Source organism: Palaemon carinicauda, chromosome 13 (genome assembly GCF_036898095.1).
Source record: "Palaemon carinicauda isolate YSFRI2023 chromosome 13, ASM3689809v2, whole genome shotgun sequence".
Classification (NCBI taxonomy): domain Eukaryota; kingdom Metazoa; phylum Arthropoda; class Malacostraca; order Decapoda; family Palaemonidae; genus Palaemon; species Palaemon carinicauda.
In genome coordinates, this window is record NC_090737.1 from 36,015,546 (window position 1) to 36,022,874 (window position 7,329).

Here is a 7,329-nt window from a genome sequence, read left to right on the forward strand (position 1 = left end):
AAGAAGCCAAACAATTAAGCCAAGCTTCTTTAGGCCAGGCAATTAAGCCAAGCCTTTAATCCAAGCAGCAAGAAACCAGACAAATAAGCCAAGCTTCTCTAGGCCAGGCAATTAAGCCAAGCCTTTAATCCAAGCAGCATGAAGCCAGACAATTAAGCCAAGCTTCTCTAGACCAAGCAATAATCCAAGCCTTTAATTCAAGCAGCATGAAGCCAGACAATTAAGCTAAGCTTCTCTAGACCAGGCAATTAGGCCAAGCCTTTAATCCCAGCAGCATGAAGCCAGACAATTAAGCCAAGCTTCTCTAGACCAGGCAATTAAGCCAAGCCTTTGATCCAAGCAGCAAGAAGCCAGACAATTAAGCCAAGCTTCTTTAGGCCAGGCAATTAAGCCAAGCCTTCAATCCAAGCAGCAAGAAGCCAAACAATTAAGCCAAGCTTCTTTAGGCCAGGCAATTAGGCCAAGCCTTTAATCCAAGCAGCAAGAAACCAGACAAATAAGCCAAGCTTCTCTAGGCCAGGCAATTAAGCCAAGCCTTTAATCCAAAAAGCATGAAGCCAGACAATTAAGCCAAGCTTCTCTAGACCAGGCAATTAAGCCAAGCCTTCAATCCAAAAAGCATGAAGCCAGACAATTAAGCCAAGTTTCTCTAGACCAGGCAATTAAGCCAAGCCTTCAGTACAAAAAGCATGAAGCCAGATAATTAAGCTAAGCTTTTCTAGACCAGGCAATTAAGCCAAGCCTTTAATCCAAGCAGCAAGAAGCCAGACAATAAAGCCAAGCTTCTCTAGGCCAGGCAATTAAGCCAAGCCTTTAATCCAAGCAGCTCGAAGCCAGACAATTAAGCCAAGCTTCTCTAGACCAGGCAATTAAGACAAGCCTTCAATCCAAAAAGCATGAAGCCAGACAATTAAGCCAAGCTTCTCTAGACCAGGCAATTAAGCCAAGCCTTCAGTCCAACAAGCATGAAGCCAGACAATTAAGCCAAGCTTTTCTAGACCAGGCAATAAACCAAGCCTTCAATCCAAAAAGCATGAAGCCAGATAATTAAGCCAAGCTTCTCTAGACCAGGCAATTAAACCAAGTCTTTAATCCAAAATGCATGAAGCCAGACAATTAAGCCAAGCTTCTCTAGACCAGGCAATTAAGCCAAGCCTTTAATCCAAGCAGCATGAAGCCAGACAATTAAGCTAAGTTTCTCTAGACCAGGCAATTAAGCCAAGCCTTTAATTCCAGCAGCAAGAAGCCAAACAATTAAGCCAAGCCTTTAATCCAAGCAACAAGAAACCAGACAAATAAGCCAAGCTTCTCTAAGCCAGGCAATTAAGCCAAGCCTTTAATCCAAGCAGCATGAAGCCAGACAAGCCAAGCTTCTCTAGACCAGGCAATTAAGCCAAGCCTTTAATCCAAAAAGCATGAAGCCAGACAATTAAGCCAAGGTTCTCTAGACCAGGCAATTAAGCCAAGCCTTCAATCCAAAAAGCATGAAGCCAGACAATTAAGCCAAGTTTCTCTAGACCAGGCAATTAAGCCAAGCCTTCAGTCCAAAAAGCATGAAGCCAGATAATTAAGCTAAGCTTCTCTAGACCAGGCAATTAAGCCAAGCCTTTAATCCAAGCAGCAAGAAGCCAGACAATAAAGCAAAGCTTCTCTAGGCCAGGCAATTAAGCCAAGCCTTTAATCCAAGCAGCTCGAAGCCAGACAATCAAGCCAAGCTTCTCTAGACCAGGCAATTAAGCCAAGCCTTCAATCCAAAAAACATGAAGCCAGACAATTAAGACAAGCTTCTCTAGACCAGGCAATTAAGCCAAGCCTTCAGTCCAACAAGCATGAAGCCAGACAATTAAGCCAAGCTTCTCTAGACCAGGCAATTAAGCCAAGCCTTCAATCCAAAAAGCATGAAGCCAGACAAGCCAAGCTTCTCTAGACCAGGCAATTAAGCCAAGTCTTTAATCCAAAATGCATGAAGCCAGACAATTAAGCCAAGCTTCTCTAGACCAAGCAATAATCCAAGCCTTTAATCCAAGCAGCATGAAGCCAGACAATTAAGCTAAGCTTCTCTAGACCAGGCAATTAGGCCAAGCCTTTAATCCCAGCAGCATGAAGCAAGACAATTAAGCCAAGCTTCTCTAGACCAGGCAATTAAGCCAAGCCTTTAATCCAAGCAGCATGAAGCCAGACAATTAAGCCAAGCTTCTCTAGACCAGGCAATTAAGCCAAGCCTTTAATCCAAAAAGCATGAAGCCAGACAATTAAGCCAAGCTTCTCTAGACCAGGCAATTAAGCCAAGCCTTCAATAAAAAAAGCACGAAGCCAGACAATTAAGCCAAGCTTCTCCAGACCAGGAAATTAAGCCAAGCCTTCAGTCCAAAAAGCATGAAGCCAGACAATTAAGCCAAGCTTCTCTAGGCCAGGCCATTAAGCAAAGCCTTTAATAAAAAAGCATGAAGCCAGACAATTAAGCCAAGCTTCTCTAGACCAGGCAATTAAGCCAAGCCTTTAATCCAAGCAGCATGAAGCCAGACAATTAAGCCAAGCTTCTCTAGACTAGGCAATTAAACCAAGCCTTCAATCCAAAAAGCATGAAGCCAGACAATTAAGCCAAACTTCTCTAGACCAGGCAATGAAGCCAAGCCTTCAATCAAAATAGCATGAAGCCAGACAATTAAGCCAAGCTTCTCTAGACCACGCAATTAAGCCAAGTCTTCAATCCAAAAAGCATGAAGCCAGATAATTAAGCCAAGCTTCTCTAGGCCAGGCAATTAATCCAAACCTTCAATCCAAGCAGCAAGAAGCCAGACAATTAAGCGAAGCTTCTCTAGACCAGGCAATTAAGCCAAGCCTTCAATCCAAAAAGCATGAAGCCAGACAATTAAGCCAAGCTTCTCTAGACCAGTCAATTAAACCAAGCCTTTAATCCAAAAAGCATGAAGCCAGACAATTAAGCCAAGCTTCTCTAGACCAGGCAATTAAGCTAAGCCTTCAATCAAAAAAGCATGAAGCCAGACAATTAAGCCAAGCTTCTCTAGACCAGGCAATTAAGCCAAGCCTTTAATCCAAGCAGCAAGAAGCCAGACAATTAAGCCAAGCTTCTCTAGACCAGGCAATTAAGCCAAGCCTTCAGTCCCAAAACCATGAAGCCAGACAATTAAGCCAAGCTTCTCTAGGCCAGGCAATTGAGCCAAGCCTTTAATCCAAGCAGCAAGAAGCCAGACAATTAAGCCAAGCTTCTTTAGGCCAGGCAATTAAGCCAAGCCTTTAATCCAAGCAGCAAGAAGCCAGACAATTAAGCCAAGCTTCTTTAGGCCAGGCAATTAAGCCAAGCCTTTAATCCAAGCAGCATGAAGCCAGACAATTAAGCCAAGCTTGTCTTGACCAGGCAATTAAGCCAAACCTTTAATCCAAAAAGCATGAAGCCAGACAATTAAGCCAAGCTTCTCTAGACCAGGCAATTAAGCCAAGCCTTTAATCAAAAAAGCAAGAAGCCAGACAATTAAGCCAAGCTTCTCTAGACCAGGCAATTAAGCCAAGCCTTCAGTCCAAAAAGCATGAAGCCAGATAATTAAGCCAAGCTTCTCTAGACCAGGCCATTAAGCCAAGCCTTTAATCCAAAAAGCATGAAGCCAGACAATAAAGCCAAGGTTCTTTAGGTCACGCAATTAAGCCAAGCCTTTAATACAAGCAGCTCGAAGCCAGACAATTAAGCCAAGCTTCCCTAGACCAGGCAATTAAGCTAAACCTTCAATCCAAAAAGCATGAAGCCAAACAATTAAGCCAAGCTTCTCTAGACCAGGCAATTAAGCCAAGCCTTCAGTCCAAAAAGCATAAAGCCAGACAATTAAGCCAAGCTTCTCTAGACCAGGCAATTAAGCCAAGCCTTCAGTCCAAAAAGCACGAAGCCAAACAATTAAGCCAAGCTTCTCTAGGCCAGGCCATTAAGCCAAGCCTTTAATCCAAAAAGCATGAAGCCAGACAATTAAGCCAAGCTTCTCTAGACCAGGCAATTAAGCCAAGCCTTTAATCCAAGCAGCATGAAGCCAGACAATTAAGCCAAGCTTTTTTTGACCAGGCAATTAAGCCAAGCCTTCAGTCCAAAAACCATGAAGCCAGACAATAAAGCCAAGCTTCTCTAGGCCAGGCAATTAAGCCAAGCCTTTAATCCAAGCAGCAAGAAGCCAGATAATTAAGCGAAGCTTCTTTAGGCCAGGCAATTAAGCCAAGCCTTTAATCCAAGCAGCAAGAAGCCAAACAATTAAGCCAAGCTTCTTTAGGCCAGGCAATTAAGCCAAGGCTTTAATCAAAGCAGCAAGAAGCCAGACAATTAAGCCAAGCTTCTCTAGACCAGGCAATTAAGCCAAGCCTAAAATCCAAAAAGCATGAAGCCAGACAATTAAGCCAAGCTTCTCTTGACCAGGCAATTAAGCCAAGCCTTTAATCCAAAAAGCATGAAGCCAGATAATTAAGCCAAGCTTCTCTAGACCAGGCAATTAAGCCAAGCCTATAATCCAAAAAGCATGAAGCCAGACAATTAAGCCAAGCTTCTCTAGACCATCATTTAAGCCAAGCCTTCAGTTCAAAAAGCATGAAGCCAGACAATTAAGCCAAGCTTCTCTAGATCAGGCAATTAAGCCAAGCCTTTAATACAAGCAGCAAGAAGCCAGACAATAAAGCCAAGCTTCTTTATGCCAGGCAATTAAGCCAAGCCTTTAATCCAAAAAGCATGAAGCCAGACAATTAAGCCAAGCTTCTCTAGACCAGGCAATTAAGCCAAGCCTTTAATACAAAAAGCATGAACCCGCCAGACAATTAAGCCAAGCTTCTCTAGACCAGGCAATTAAGCCAAGCCTTTAATCCAAAAAGCATGAAGCCAGACAATTAAGCCAAGCTTCTCAAGACCACGCAATTCAGCCAAGTCTTTAATCCAAAAAGCATGAAGCCAGACAATTAAGCCAAGCTTCTCTAGACCAGGCAATTAAGCCAAGCCTTCAATCAAAATAGCATGAAGCCAGACAATTAAGCCAAGCTTCTCTAGACCAGGCAATTAATTTAAGCCTTTAATCCAAGCAGCATGAAGCCAGACAATTAAGCCAAGCTTCTCTAGACCAGGCAATTAGGCCAAGCCTTCAGTCCAAAAAGCATGAAGCCAGACAATTAAGCCAAGATTCTCTAGGCCAGGCAATTAAGCCAAGCCTTTAATCCAAGCAGCAAGAAGCCAGACAATTAAGCCAAGCTTCTTTAGGCCAGGCAATTAAGCCAAGCCTTTAATCCAAGCAGCAAGAAGCCAAACAATTAAGCCAAGCTTCTTTAGGCCAGGCAATTAAGCCAAGCCTTTAATCCAAGCAGCAAGAAACTAGACAAATTAGCCAAGCTTCTCTAGGCCAGGCAATTAAGCCAAGCCTTTATTCCAAGCAGCATGAAGCCAGACAAGCCAAGCTTCTCTAGACCAGGCAATTAAGCCAAACCTTTAATCCAAAAAGCATGAAGCCAGACAATTAAGCCAAGCTTCTCTAGACCAGGCCATTAAGCCAAGCCTTCAATCAAAAAACCAAGAAGCCAGACAATAAAGCCAAGCTTCTCTAGACCAGGCAATTAAGCCAAGCCTTCAGTCCAAAAAGCATGAAGCCAGATAATTAAGCCAAGCTTCTCTAGACCAGGCAATTAAGCCAAGCCTTTAATCCAAGCAGCAAGAAGCCAGACAATAAAGCCAAGCTTCTCTAGGCCAGGCAATTAAGCCAAGCCTTTAATCCAAGCAGCTCGAAGCCAGACAATTAAGCCAAGCTTCTCTAGACCAGGCAATTAAGCCAAGCCTTCAATCCAAAAACCACGAAGCCAGACAATTAAACCAAGCTTCTCTAGACCAGGCAATTAAGCCAAGCCTTTAATCCAAAAAGCATGAAGCCAGACAATTAAGCCAAGCTTCTCAAGACCACGCAATTCAGCCAAGTCTTTAATCCAAAAAGCATGAAGCCAGACAATTAAGCCAAGCTTCTCTAGACCAGGCAATTAAGCCAAGCCTTCAATCAAAATAGCATGAAGCCAGACAATTAAGCCAAGCTTCTCTAGACCAGGCAATTAATTTAAGCCTTTAATCCAAGCAGCATGAAGCCAGACAATTAAGCCAAGCTTCTCTAGACCAGGCAATTAGGCCAAGCCTTCAGTCCAAAAAGCATGAAGCCAGACAATTAAGCCAAGATTCTCTAGGCCAGGCAATTAAGCCAAGCCTTTAATCCAAGCAGCAAGAAGCCAGACAATTAAGCCAAGCTTCTTTAGGCCAGGCAATTAAGCCAAGCCTTTAATCCAAGCAGCAAGAAGCCAAACAATTAAGCCAAGCTTCTTTAGGCCAGGCAATTAAGCCAAGCCTTTAATCCAAGCAGCAAGAAACTAGACAAATTAGCCAAGCTTCTCTAGGCCAGGCAATTAAGCCAAGCCTTTATTCCAAGCAGCATGAAGCCAGACAAGCCAAGCTTCTCTAGACCAGGCAATTAAGCCAAACCTTTAATCCAAAAAGCATGAAGCCAGACAATTAAGCCAAGCTTCTCTAGACCAGGCCATTAAGCCAAGCCTTCAATCAAAAAACCAAGAAGCCAGACAATAAAGCCAAGCTTCTCTAGACCAGGCAATTAAGCCAAGCCTTCAGTCCAAAAAGCATGAAGCCAGATAATTAAGCCAAGCTTCTCTAGACCAGGCAATTAAGCCAAGCCTTTAATCCAAGCAGCAAGAAGCCAGACAATAAAGCCAAGCTTCTCTAGGCCAGGCAATTAAGCCAAGCCTTTAATCCAAGCAGCTCGAAGCCAGACAATTAAGCCAAGCTTCTCTAGACCAGGCAATTAAGCCAAGCCTTCAATCCAAAAACCACGAAGCCAGACAATTAAGCCAAGCTTCTCTAGACCAGGCAATTAAGCCAAGCCTTCAGTCCAACAAGCATGAAGCCAGACAATTAAGCCAAGCTTCTCTAGACCAGGCAATTAAGCCAAGCCTTCAATCCAAAAAGCATGAAGCCAGACAATTAAGCCAAGCTTCTCTAGACCAGGCAATTAAGCCAAGTCTTCAATTCAAAATGCATGAAGCCAGACAACTAAGCCAAGCTTCTCTAGACCAGGCAATTAAGCTAAGTCTTCAATCCAAAATGCATGAAGCCAGACAATTAAGCCAAGCTTCTCTAGACCAGGCAATTAAGCCAAGCCCTTAATCCAAGCAGCATGAAGCCAGACAATTAAGCCAAGCTTCTCTAGACCAGGCAATCAAGCCAAGCCTTTAATCCAAGCAGCATGAAGCCAGACAATTAAGCCAAGCTTCTCTAGACCAGGCAATTAAGCCAAGCCTAAAATC